Source organism: Elaeis guineensis, chromosome 3 (genome assembly GCF_000442705.2).
Source record: "Elaeis guineensis isolate ETL-2024a chromosome 3, EG11, whole genome shotgun sequence".
NCBI lineage: Eukaryota > Viridiplantae > Streptophyta > Magnoliopsida > Arecales > Arecaceae > Elaeis > Elaeis guineensis.
The window spans coordinates 20,427,770-20,442,317 of NC_025995.2; the positions used below are offsets into that span (position 1 = coordinate 20,427,770).

General features: G+C 32.6%; 1 non-coding gene across 1 annotated transcript; it reads left to right on the plus strand.

Moving 5' to 3' along the window:
• The first annotated feature begins 7,527 nt into the window (after nt 1–7,527).
• LOC140856784 (small nucleolar RNA R71) lies at nt 7,528–7,636 on the plus strand. Its single transcript, XR_012140386.1, has one exon. It is a non-coding gene; the product is annotated as a small nucleolar RNA R71 (small nucleolar RNA).
• Nucleotides 7,637–14,548: the final 6,912 nt, after the last annotated feature.

The window sequence follows — 14,548 nt, forward strand, 5'->3', positions numbered from 1 at the left end:
TTGATTTTGGTTCTTCTATGAATCGACTCACCAAACCAACACTATATAATATATGTGGTCTTGTACATGTCAAGTACCTCAAACATCCTATCAAGCTTCTATATAGTGTAGAATCAATTACCTTGCCTTCATTATTCTTAGATAATTTTGCACCATAATCCATTGGTGTGCTAACAGGATAGCATTCTTTCATTTTGAACCTTTTAACCACTTTCTTTGCATAGTGCTCTTGGGAAAGAAAAATTTACATTTTAATTGATTCACCTCTAAGCCATGAAAATAGGACATAAGTCCCATGTCAGTCATTTCAAACTCTTTCGCCATTACTTGTTTGAAATTTTTGATCAATTGTGTAGAATTGCTGGTGAAGATAAGATCATCAACATACAATGAGACAAGTAGTATATTCCATCCTTCTTTTTGACATAAAGAGCTTGTTCATAGGGGTATTGAACAAAGTCATTAGCCTTGAAATATGCATTAATTCTTGAGTTCCAAGCTCTAGATGCTTGCTTCAAATCTTAAAGTATCTTTTTTAATTTCAACACTTTGTCTTCTTGCCCATTTCTGACACAATCTTTGGGTTGATCAATGTATACCTCTTTATTCAAGTAGCCATTAAGAAAGGCTAATTTGATATCAAGTTAAAAATCTTTCATTTATTTTGACCTGCCAAAGAAATCACCAAGCGAACGGTTTTCATTCGAGCAACGAAAGCAAAAATCTCTTCGTAGTCAATTCTGGCCTTTTGCTTGTAGCCTTTAGCCATAAGTCGTACTTTATATTTCTCTATTTCACCTTGTGCATTCTTTTTGACTTTAAAAACTAATTTTACTCCAATCGATTCAAGCGCTTCTAGTAGAGAAGTGAGTTCCCATGTCTCATCTTCTCTATGGTTTTTATCTCCTCATTCATGGCTTTTCTCTACTTCTCATCTTTGATAGCATCTTCAAAAGAAATTGTTTCTTCATTAGCAAAAAGACAAATAAGATTTAGAGGAGTTGTCACCTCATATAAATCTTGAATGCTCATTGTCTTTAGTAGTGTTGAATTGTCTTCATCCGATGAAGTAGGAGATGAAGGTGGTGTTGGTTCTCCGGTTTGCTCCTTGATTTGCTCTCCATCTTGTATCATCACCATGTTAGTGTTTCAATTCCAAATGCCATCTTCTTGAAACTCTACATCTCACTTATAATGACTTTCTTCTCCTTTGGTTCATAGAGTTTGTAGGCCTTGGATCTTGGATCATAAGCGATGAAGATGCATGATAAGCTTTTGTCATCTAACTTGCTTCTCCTTTGATCTAAAATATGTGCATAAGCTATGCACCCAAAAACCTTCAAATGAGAGATATTGGGCTTGTAACTACTCCATGCTTTTTGTGGTGTTATTCCTTTCAAATTTTTTGTAGGACATCTATTAAGCAAGTAGACCGCATAATTGACGGCCTCGTCCCAAAACTCCTTCGGCATCTCTTTTGTTTTAAGCATACTTTGGACCATATCAAGTATAGTCTGATTTTTTCTTTCTGTGATGCTATTTTGTTGAGGTGAGTATGATGTGGTCAAGGGTCTTCAAATGCCATGATATTTGCAAAAAGCTTCAAATTTCTTGGATGTAAATTTTTTTCCATGATCTGACCACAATACCTTGATAGTATAACCACTTTGATTCTCCACCAAAGCTTTAAACTTTTTGAAAGCTTGAAATGTTTCTAACTTCTCCTTCAAGAGGTACACCCATATTTTCTTGCTAAAATCATTAATAAAAGTTAGAAAATAATGATGACCTCCAAATGAGCTAGGAATGATCGGTCTGCAAATTCGGTGTAGATGAGTTGAAGTGGTATTTTTACTTTATTGTAAGACTCCTTTGGAAAGCTCCTTCCTGGGTATTTGTCGAGAACACACTCCTTACATATATTATTAGGGGCATTAATATAGGGCAGTCCCTTCACCATTCTCTTACTTGAAAGAAGTTTACATATCCGAACCACAAATGCAAAGCCAAAAAACATCCTTCATACATGCACTTAGACATTTAACAATAACATGATTTATATTTAGCATAAACATGTGATTATTTGATTTAGAAACTTGAGCAATCAATTTATTTTATTTTCTTAGATAGAAGCTTCCTTCCTTTAGTTGCATATCAAATCCTTTCTCCAAGAGTTGCCTAACACTAAGAATGTTGGTTTTTATATCAGGCACATAATAGACACTGGAAATAAATTTTGGCTTCGATCTTTGAGTTGAATAAATATCCTACCAATGCCGTTCACCTTTACTTTAGACGCATCTCCAAGTGAAACATGGCCATTCACCGATTCATTAAGCTCTATGAAAATTTTTTTATGCCTAGACATGTGGTTACTTGCACCAGAGTCCAAGTACCACATATTTTGATTGGTAGCATCTTCTCCTTTTCATGCTAGTAGAAGCACGTCATCTCCATCATCTTCTTTTTTGACATAATTTGCTTTCTCATGAACTTGATTAGATTGATTAGAATAGCACTCAAAAGAGTAATGTCCAAACTTGTTGCAATTGTAACATTGAACTTGACCCTTGTCAAACTTTCGACCTCTATCTCTTTGTCCTCTTCCTCCATGATTTTAGTTGCCTTTCTCAATATTGTTGTGGTCACCACGGCCTCTACCACGACCATAGGCTCCACCTCAGCCTCTACTACAACCACGTCCTCGATCATGGCCGCGGCTTCTTTGACTACTTTCACCTCTTGACTCATACTTCTTGTCATTGATGGAGAGCTTGCTTTATAGAACTTGCTCCAATGGCTCTTGTCTTCTCTTTGGTATTCTTTGCTCATGGGCTTGAAGTAAACCCATAAGCTCATCCACCGTCATAGTGTCCAAGTCTTTGGACTCTTCAATGGCCACCACAACATAATCAAATTTGTGATCCAAAGATTGTAGGATTTTCTCCACTATCCGATTGTCATCAAGTGTCTCACCATTTCTCCTCAATTGATTTACAATGATCAAGACTCTTGTAAAGAAATTCGAGATAGATTCGGACTCTTTCATTTGTAGGGCTTCAAATTCATCTCTAAGAGTTTGAAGGCGAATTTTCTTCACTTTCTTAATTTCTTTATATGCATTTTGAAGAATCTCCCATACTTCTTTAGAGATGGTGTCCGCCGCAATCTTCTCAAAAGTCGACTCATCTATGGCTTGATAGATGAAGTAGAGAGGAGTATTGTAGTATTTCTCACTAAGAAATGAAGATGATAGAGCTCTTTGTAAGAAGAGACTTTAGCTTTGTTTGATATTCTTTCAACTCTATTGATCCAAAATGACTCAAGTATATTCCTTTATATAGATAATTTTATAACCCTTCAACTATTGATACGATCGCAATGTTGTCGTTAGGACATCATGATTATTAATCTAATTCTGACTTCAATAAAAATTAAAAATATATAAAAAATAGTGAGTCAGGTCGAATCCACAGAGAAGGTAGGATTTTGATTTGAAATATTTGATTTTGTAAAAAAAAATAAAATTTTGAAGAAAATAATTTAAGTCAGAAAATAAGAATTAAAAATATGAAAAATAAATCGGATACTAAGATCTACTATTTAAATTCTAACTTCTACTTGTAATAAAATTAAATAATAAAAATTTAAAATGCAAAAAATAAATTGGTATGAAGATCTGCTAACTAGATTCTAGCATCTACTTACAAAAAATTAAAAGACAAGAATTTAAAGTGCAAGAAACTAAATTTTTCATTAACTAGAATTAAAATTTAAATATAAAAAATTTTAAAAAAATAATAAAATAAAATAAAAATAAAACTATAACAAGGATCTAAAGTTGATTAATCCAACCTCATTAGAAAGATGGTTGATGATCTCTCTGTCTTCCTTCATACTCCATAGAACGAACCGACTTTTTTCTTCTTCTCCTTGGGTCTCTAAAATTATATAATTTTTTCTCTATTTTTTTTTCTAGCTTTTCACTGAATTTTTCTGCTTCCAAAATTTATTCTCGAACTCTCTATTTATAGATAAATATTTTATCTTTTTTTGATAGAAAAAAGAGTCCTAAAATCCTTAAAATTGTATAATATCTTTTACATTAATTTCTGACCATTGGATCATCTTTGTATCACCCAGATCAGCCCAAAAAATAGTTTCTTTCTCCTTATTACATTCAGATATAATTTTGACCATGCGATCGTGCTTCAGATGAGATCTAGGCTGTCGGATCATGCCTCTAATCTCCTATTCAAAGTCGGAAGCATTTTCAGCCATTGAATCATGCAACAGATGGAATTTGAGCCATCAAATCATGCCCAGGAATCCTTATCACACTCGAGAATGCTGTCAGCCATCTGATCTGCATCGGGATGAACGTGGACCGTCTGATCGCATGAAAATGTCTCCGCCCATCGTGGACTGCACCTGTGAACCATGAACTATTTTCGATGGACCGCACCCTGACTCTATGGACCGAGCGACCGGTCCACTGTGCACCAAAGGCTATAAAAATTATTTTAAAGATATTTTAGCTCGATTTTTACTTTGATTTTTGTCTGAAAAATAAAAAAAATATGCATTAAATTTTTTAAAATTTTTTTATTATTTTGATGTTTAAATTGCTCAATTAAATTAACATCTATTCTTCATAAATATGCTCTAATTTTATATATTTTTTAAAATTATTTATTTTTATAAAAAAATTTAATTTATTAACGAAATTAAGTTTTTAAGAAGATGTTAGTACTATAAATTATCAAAAATTTTTAAAATAAATATAAAAATATGTCACTTATCATACCCTCCAACTTGACCTTTGCTCGTCCTCGAGTAAAGAAAGAATTTAAAATTAAGTACCATTTAATCAAATAATTTTAAAAAGGGTCACTGATATTCAGTAGAGTGTGAGTGAGGTATGTCATTGGAGTACTAATACTAATCAATGTGGGAGTTGAGCTAAGAATACTAAATATTTTTTAAATTTTTTTTAAATTATTTCTATCTTTATCTTCAAATCATTAATCTTCATATGGACAAGTATATTGTTACTTCTGTCCTTCATTTATTAAACTTTTTTTTTATCTCTCTCTTTCTCTCTTTTTTTAATATTATACTGCTATTAAATATCTTAACTTTTTAAGCTTTCTATTTGACCCATGTAGTAAGTTTTAGCCAATGACTTTCAAACCAGACGGCTTTAGGGTACTAGATATAGAATACCCCTCAGACCTACTTGCTCGATCAAACAGGCTACGAGTTAAAACTAGCTTTACAATAAAATTTCTTTGCCCTTCATACCTTTTGACGTGAAACTCAATGCTTGCTTAGGCAAAGAGGCCCGATTACTCAATATAAAGTACTTGAAAAAAAAAATTTAATATGAAGAAATGTATAGTTACCCTACACAAGCCCATAAGAAGTTAATTCTTCTTTGATGCTGGTAGAAAAAATTTAAAAATACTCAAAAAAAATTATTTAAGTTCTAAACTTAACTCTTTATTGAATTTTCTTAATACTTGATCCCTCAATATATCACAAACTCTCTAGTCTATACATCAATTTTTTTTAAAAAAAATATTGGTTTAACTCGATTCTTAAGTGTATCGGGTACTTAAATGCTAAATACTAACTTACTTGAGGACTTAAAAAAAAAATTTATTCTCCCTCCCAACTTAATTAATATTATCCTTAATGGAGTAGAAAAAAAATGGTGCATACAAAGAGAAAGAAAAAGAAAGATACCACCTATTTAGAAGTCTTTTCAAAATTAGTTCTCCCCCCAATTTAGTTAATATTGTCTTCAGTTCCCTATAAAAGATGCTAAGTAAGATTTGATTAACCTAAACAAAATGCAAAAGAAAGTAAAAACAAAAGCTCAAAATTAAAAATTGGGTTGTCTCTCAGGAAGTACTAAATTTACTGTCTTCAGCCAGACCATGCTATTTTTCTCACCTATTCCATGTCAAATATTGGATTGATAAATTCTAATGATTTTGGATTGCCAATCTTATGAAGATAGCCTATGATAAATTTTAATATTTTGTTACCAATCTCTAGAAAGTATTTTACATCCCCTTTCTTAATTTTAGAAAGATAATTTTTAAATCCATCGACATACCCTTGTTTGTTGAGAATTTCTCTTCTTTGTTCTTCGAAAATGCTCATGAATTGAGTTTTTGGGTTAGAAATTGAGTTTGAAGCAATGGGTGCTGAAAGGGTGTTACTTGATTTTAAACATGTATATTTAGATGTGATCAAAGACAATTTCAATTCTGGAGGAGGTGATTCTAATGTAGAAGAACCGGCTTGTAGAGCTAAAGAAAATGAGACTCTTAGTGAATGTATCTCAGGTAACACATCTGTTCTCTTTTTTTCTTCACTTAGATCAGTATCAATTCTGGGCTCAGGTTCTTCTATTGAGTTAGTCTCAGTACTAACCTCCTCATTCTCTTTTTAGGTAGCATCAGTACTAGCCTCCTTTTTCAAATTCATATTTTGGCTAGCATCAGTACTAGCCTCACTCACCTGATCTTGATATAGGTCCTTAAAAATTCTATCACTTTTAAGCTCAGAGATTATTTTATCATTTTCAAATTAAAGATTTCTAGTTGAGACATTAGATTGATGACTAGGTCTAGGTGGTTGGTAGGTAATTGGATTATTTTTGAAATTCGATATTGGTTCGTTTGACAATTGACCCAGTTCCCTCCTCATGGTAGACTCAGTTAATTGATTTATTTATGCTTCTAGCCTAGTGAGGGATTGCTGTTAGATCATAATCAATTGTTGTAGTTGGTTAAATCTATCGTCAGCTAGATTGGTCTGTTGAAGAGGTGGGTATGACGGCTGATTGTAATATAGTGGCTAGATAGGTTGACTAGGCTGACCTCTGTTGTAGACATAATTCTAGTATAGATGCCTACTCTAAAAGTTTTGCACAGGAGAAATTTGGATCTAAGCCTGAGTTTGTTGGGGTCTCAAAAAAAAATTAGGGTGGTTCCTCCAGCCTGAATTATATATGTTAGAGAATGGATCATTGACAGGTTTAGAGTAATATTGGGTAGCTTGAACTTGTTCTTGAATGAAAGATGAAAACTGTGCAGTCGTGGGACATTCACTCACATGATGGGCGGGCTAGCACAGATAGAATAAATCTCTTGATAATTAGAAGGTGATGTGTATTGCACAGGAGATTGTTGACCTAGTATTAGGAACTGATCTAATTTCTAGATAAGAAAGTCGATTTTTTCTAATTTTTGGGCTATTAGGTTCAAATTGGCCTCAGGACTAGAGTTTGTTTGCTTGATCTCAAAAATTTCTGTCCATTTTTTGTGAGAGATTGATCTTTCGTAGGAGGATAATGAAGCATGATTGATCGAATTTTTATTCAAAATTTTAAATAAAGTATAAGCTTCATCCTCACTCTTACTCATGAATACACCCCCACAAGATGCATTTACCATCTATCTATATTGGTCACCTAAACTCTCATAGAAAGCTTGAACTATTTGCCACTTAGACAGACCATGATGTGGGTATTTTCTAAGAAGTTCCTTAATTCTCTCCCATGATTCATGAATTTGTTCTCCTAGAAGCTGAGCAAATCCAGTGATGGCTCATCTTATGGTGTTGGTTCGATTTATGAGATAAAATTTCTTAAGAAACTCATAGTGTATTTCAGTCCAAGTTTGGATTGATCTTCCTATTATGCCAAACCAATACTTGGCTTTGTCCTTAAGTGAGAAGGAGAATAAGGTCAGTTTAAGTGTATCATCAGTAAAATTTTGAATTTTCATCGTGGAACAAATTTTTAAGAATTCATCTACATGCTTGTAAGGATCTTTATTAGTATTCCTGTAGAAAGATGGGAGCATCTGAATTGTGGTCGACTTGATCTCATAATGGCTTGCAGGGATATCAGATAAGTGGATATAAGTCGATGGGTTATAGGTGGAATGAATAAAATATTCCTTCATCTGCCTAGGTGGTTCTTTAGGGTCTCCAACCATTTGATTTTCAGGTTTAACGTGAATCAGCCGTTCAATTTCAAGATTAGGTTCAACTAAATCAGGATAGAGAGATCTTCTACCTTGCATATACTACTGCAAACCCTAATGTATGGTTCAGTTCTTTTTTTTTTTGAAAAGAAAGAGAAGAGAAAAGAAAGAAAAAGTCCTAGACCTAAACACGTAAGATGAGAAGAATTAGTTGCGGTAAAATATTAATTGCAATCAGGTTAGCAAACAATTAAACCTATACACCTATGGATTTCTTAGACCTAATAGTTCGATGTAGAGTGGCTGGGCTTAGACACAAATTGGGTTTGTTCTCACTTCTTTCAACTAGCTAAGTAAGAGATGAGATCGTGAGGGTCCCCCTGTTGCTTGCCTTAGACACCAATTAAATTAGTTAGATAAGCTAAAGGAACCAATTAAATAACTGTGAGTCCACTTAGGCTAAGCCTTTGTAACCTCTAGCCTTAGACACCAGTTTCAGGAGTGAGTCCAAACTTATTTTGTGCTTGACTTGACCACAATACTCAAACTTAACTCAATTGATCCTAGAGGCCAATGTCTACTTGATTTTAGTTAGGCTAAGGTTAATGCGGGATGCTGGTTGGTTATTTTTGAACCAAAGAAGGATGATGAAATCTCCACCTTATCTTGTTATAGATGTTGTCCTTAAGTTATTTTAAGATGAATATGCACAACCAATTTCAAATAAAGGGTTCTATGCAACTAAATTAGATGCATAAAATTAATGAAACTTGAAAGCTTACCTTGTCTCTAGCGATCACCAAAAATAAATCTAAGATGATAAATACTTCTAAAAATTAAGTTTCTACTCTTGTCATATGATTTTTATTAGATTTATATGGATAAATTTTAGGTTAATTTAAAAAATAATAATTAATAATAATAATAAAATAATTAGGGCTAAGGTTAGGATTGATCTCACCAAGCAAAATTTGAAGCTTTCTATTTTTTTTAAATTTTTAAATTTTTTGTAAAAAAAATTAGTAAGTTATATTTATAAGAAAATCAAAGAAATCAAATATTAAAATTGGTGCCCTCCTCGGCAACGGCATCAAAAATTGATACGATCGCGATGTTGTCGTTAGGATACTGTGATTATCAATCTAATTCTGACTTCAATAAAAATTAAAAAATATATAGAAAGTAGTGAGTCGAATCCACAAAGAAGATAGGATTTTGATTTGAAATCTTTGATTTTATAAAAAGAAAATAAAAATTTGAAGAATACAATTTAAGTCAAAAATAAAAATTAAAAATATAAAAAAATAAATAGGATAGATCCTAACTTCTACTTACAATAAAAATAAATAATAAAAATTTAAAATATATCAAATAAATTGGTACTAAAATCTACTAACTAGATCCTAGCATCTACTTGTGAAAAAAAATAAAAGATAGAAATTTAAAGTGCAAAAAAATAAATTTTTCATTAACTAAATTTAAAATTTAATTATAAAAAAATTTAAAAAATAATAAAATAAAATAAAAATAAAACTGTAACAAGGATTTGAAATTGATCAGTCCAGCCTCGTCGGAAAGATTATTGATAACCTCTTCGTCTTCTTTCGTACTCCATAGAGCGAACCGATTTTTCTCTTTCTTCTCTTTAGGTCTCTGAAGCTATATAATTTTTTTTCTATTTTCTTTTAGCTTTTCACAGAATTTTTCTACTTCCAAAATTTATTTTCGGACCTCCTATTTATAGATAAATTTTTTATTTTTTTGATAGAAAAAAGAGTCTTAAAACCCTTAGAATTTATATAATACCCTTTACGTTGATTTCTGACTGTTAGATCATCTTTGGATTGCCCAGATCAGCCCAAACAATAGTTTCTTTCTCCTTATTACATTCGGATGCGATTCTGACCGTCCAGTCACACTTCAAATGAGATTTGGGCTGTCGGATCGCACCTCTGATCTTCTATTCAAAATCGAGAGCATTCTCAGCCGTTGGATCATGCGATGGATGGAATCTGGGCCGTCAGATCGCATGCAGAAGTTCTTATCACAGTCGAAAATGCTGTCAGCCATCCGATCTTGGTCGGGATGAATGTGGACCATCGGATCATGTGAAAACATCTTCGCCCATCGTGGACCATGCCTGTGAACCGTGAACTGTTTCTGGTGGACAGCGCCCTGACTCTGTGGATCGAGCAGCTGGTCCATCGTGCACCAAAGGGTATAAAAATTATTTTTTTGGATATTTTGGCTCGATTTTTGCTCTGATTTTTGCCTGAAAAATAAAAAAAAAATATGCATTAAATTTTTTAAAAATTTTTCATTAGTTTGGTGCTTAAATTGTTTAATTAAATTAATATTTATTTTTCATAAATATGCTCTAATTTTATATATTTTTTTAAATTATTTATTTTTACAAGAAAATCTAATTTATTAATAAAATTAGGTTTTTAAGAAGATGTTAGCACCATAAATTATCAAAAAATTTTAAAATAAATATAAAAATATGCCACTTATCGACTATCCTCTATGCAAAAAATCAAAAGTCATATTTATGAATGATACTTTTGTTTTATACAAAGAGAGAAATTCTAAATGCATTTCATAGAAAACACTAAAAGTCATTGCTAATAACAAGATAATATTAATTTAGTTTACTAATTTCAATACCTTCTCTTGAAATAAGGTCTCTTGGGAACACAAAAAATTTCTTTAACCAGCATCTCTTGATCCAATACACAATTAAGTTTATTTATTTTCAACACATCCTTCTCCAAATGCAGCTCACTAGAGGTGTTCTCGACAAAAGGGTTATCAAAATCCTTCCTAAAGCAGTGGGAGAAGGTAAATGGTGTGGAGTTATTGGATCTGAACACCAGCAAGAAGTCCTCGTTCCCGGTGAGACCCACCCTCGTCGGAGCTAGTCTCGTAGAGAAAGAGTTGTCGTTGCAGTAACCAAAACATTGAAGCATGCATGCTTTAAGCTGTTTATATACGAATTGGTTCTTGCTAATAGGTTTAAAGAAACTATTCAAGGGCTTTGATTCTAATTAGGGAAACTATTTCAATAACTATCGCTTTATCATAAGGCATATCTTAGTGACTAAAGGAAAATTTCATAAATTAATAAGAAGGTTTGTGGTGTTGTATGGCTTTGATAGGCAACAAAAACATTCAGGAAAGCAAGCTGGATGTACTAGAAATTGACACGTCAATATGGTTGTTTGGTAAAATTAAGAAGAATATATTGAGCTATGAGTATATTGAAAGAGTTATGAAAGATACATAGGTCAACAACAAAGTGCAAAGCTAGAGTTAATGAGATCGCATGACATGTACAACGAAGGGCTAAGGGAGCTCCAACAAGAAGAGCTGCTTTAATTTGTGTTGAAGGATGTGGGAGAGGGAAAAGTTACATGTATAGAGGTTATGAAGAAATGCTTGAATTAACACTAGATATGGCTCTAAGGAAAAATTCTTGGTGAACATGGATGCATGAAGCCGGTAAGAAATAGTTTGGGTAAGGCTTGATGGTTATAGTTTGTTGTGGGATATATTGCCATTTTATGACTGAATTTATTTTTATTCAAGGAGTGGAATATTAAAATTATATCGGACGAGACAAATTTATGGGAGAGTTTTAAATATTGGTACCAAACCTTATACTATTTTTCATTGGAACTATATAATATTGTTATAGTATTGGTACAACATTAGTATGATCCAAGATTTTAAATTTTGAAGGATAGGGCCATCTTGAGTTTTCCATGAAGTAGGATACCGTATGTGCTAACACTTAGGATGGCAGACATCTTGATTTATCCAGGTCTTTTCTTTGACTCATCTCATCTCAATGCGAGCGCGAATTCTTTACTATGCACTACACGATGCGATGCACTGCATGCATCATCCATTGCACAATAGACAACTATGTAGGCCGCATATTGTGTGATGCGCATTATACACGACCGCATGCAGCCATCCAATATGATAGATGGTGCATGCGATGCACCGCCAGCAAAGGATTAAGGCTGAAAACTTGGAAAGAATGAAAGGCATTTGTTATTGGCCAGTACATTTAGTACATAATGTTACAACAGAATTTAGCATCCAATATGTTGTACTAGTGCTGATTTTCTATCGAGAAAGCATGGTACTAGTGGTACCATTCAATTCTAATAGTATTTGAGTCCTTGATTTGCAGTTTTTTCTTGGTAGCATGCTTTTACGATTATGACAATGCAATAAGAGACAATAAACGTTGATGATTTTTTATGCTTCAGGTGATTGTCTTTTTATTGTGTCAGAAAACTCTTTTCAACATGTTCTTGGGCTAGTTATATCCAAGGCTTAGGGTATTAACGTTTGAAGTGCATTGCTTCTACTTCGATATTCTATATGCAATTGCAATTTATATAGTGCTTTATCGAGTAAAAGTTATTTGGGGCAAAGGAGAACTCATCCAACATTGTCATTTTAAATTTTTCTTCAGGTTTGGTGTTTCAATGACTGAAAGTTGGTTGTGTTTGGCATCATTTAGTCTTTAGTTTTCAAAAACTTAATGATAATGTAGGCAATTGGGATGACGATGACGGTGTTGGTGGCTGTAGCTATACAGGTTATAGTAGTGGCTGCGATGGTGATACAATAGTAGTGGTGGTCTCATGGATGAAAAAAATTATGTTTTATAGGTTTTATTTTTTCTTAAAAAAAATCTTGATAAAAGTATTTTTGAAATAAAAAATTGAAAACTTCTAAAACTTTCAACTTTTAGATTTAAAAACTAAAAACCAAATTCTACAGTGTCACCAAAGAGTTTCTATATTGTTATTTGGTCGGATAATGGTGCATTTTTTTTTTTTTATATACTTTGATCATAATGAAAATGGTATTTTTGCACTTGTGCATATCATTTTTGATTACTTCTTATACTACCAATTTTTGTAGGAAATGTATGAATATGATAGCTAAGATCTTTGAATGTGGTTTGTTTGAAGATGGCTTTGGTAATACCTCTTTAGGTAGAGATATAAAAATGATACTTTAAGGTTTTTTAATGCTTGATGGACCCATTCCGATGAGGGTTTTTTTAAAAAATAAGCTCAAGAGTGAAAAGCTATGACTGTGCTCAAGAAGATAAGTTATTAGGTTTCCATATCAATGTGGTATAATATTTTGGAGGATAGATGAAGACTTGAAATCAAGGGAAAATCTCCAATATATATACCTTGTGCTGCATAAATTGGTACCGCAGAGTATCATTATTGAAATAACTATACTTCTTTACATTAACAAAGGAAGATAGAAGTGAAATTGCATGTGCTCTTTCATTGTGGTATGTGTTTGTGTACCTTAACTTGTGCTAGTACTTAAATTGCTCGCTTGAAGTAAATACATAATTTGGTGAAGAAAATGGAGAAGGCCATTGGCTAATAGGATAGCAATGTTGCCTTTGTCACTAAGGAGCAATTTGAATACAATGAATAAATTATTGCCAATTTCTTGAACAAACCAAATCAAGGTATTGACTTCAATTTTTACTTTTCTTGAAAAAGAAGATACTTATGTGTTTGCTTCCTGTAAAAATAAGATTATCTACATATAAGGAAACAAACAATATATCTTCGTTGTTCTTCTTCACATATAAAGCATTCTCATATGGACATTGCATGAAGTCCTTAGCTTTAAAGTATACGTCAATTCTACTATTCCATGCTCTAGGTGCTTGTTTCAAATCATAGAGCGCCTTCTTCAACTTTAAGATCTTTTCTTCATGACACTTCTTCACATACACTTTGGGTCGATTCACATAGACTTCTTCTAAAATTTCATTCAAAAAAGCTGATTTGACATCCATTTGAAGAATTGGCCATTTGAACCGTGCGACAATAGAGATGAGCAATCTTATAGTTTTTATGCGAGTAATCGAGGCGAACATTTTTTTATAGTCGATACTAACTTGTTGCTTGTAGCTTTTAGCTATTAATCTTGCTTTGTACTTCTCTATATGTCCTTAAGCATTCTTCTTCTTATAAACCTATTTAATATCTATGGATTTATGGCCTTCGGGGAGAGTAGTAAGTTTTCAAGTACCATTTTTCTCTATTACTTTGATCTCCTCATCTATGGTGGCTTTCCAAATCTTATCTTGTATTGCATCTTCAAAAAAAAAAATTTCATTGTTAGCCAAAAAATAAACGAGATTAAGTTCATTTGTTACCTCATATAGCTCTTGCAAACTTCTTATCTTCCTTTGCATTGGACTATCATCCAAAAGAGGTGTTACTCTAGAATGTGAAGATGAAGGTGGTGAAGAAACTTCAAAATACACCTTTAATTCTTTCTCTTCTCTTTCTTTCTCTTCATAAAATAGCTTTTTGTTTGATTGTCAACTTCACATACCATCTTCATGAAACTTCATATCTCTACTAATCTGAATCTTTTTAGTTTTTGGATCAAAGAGCTTATAAGCTTTAGATCAAGCATCATACCTGATAAAGGAAAACTTTTTACTCTTATCTTCAAGCTTCATTCTTCTTTGGTCTGGG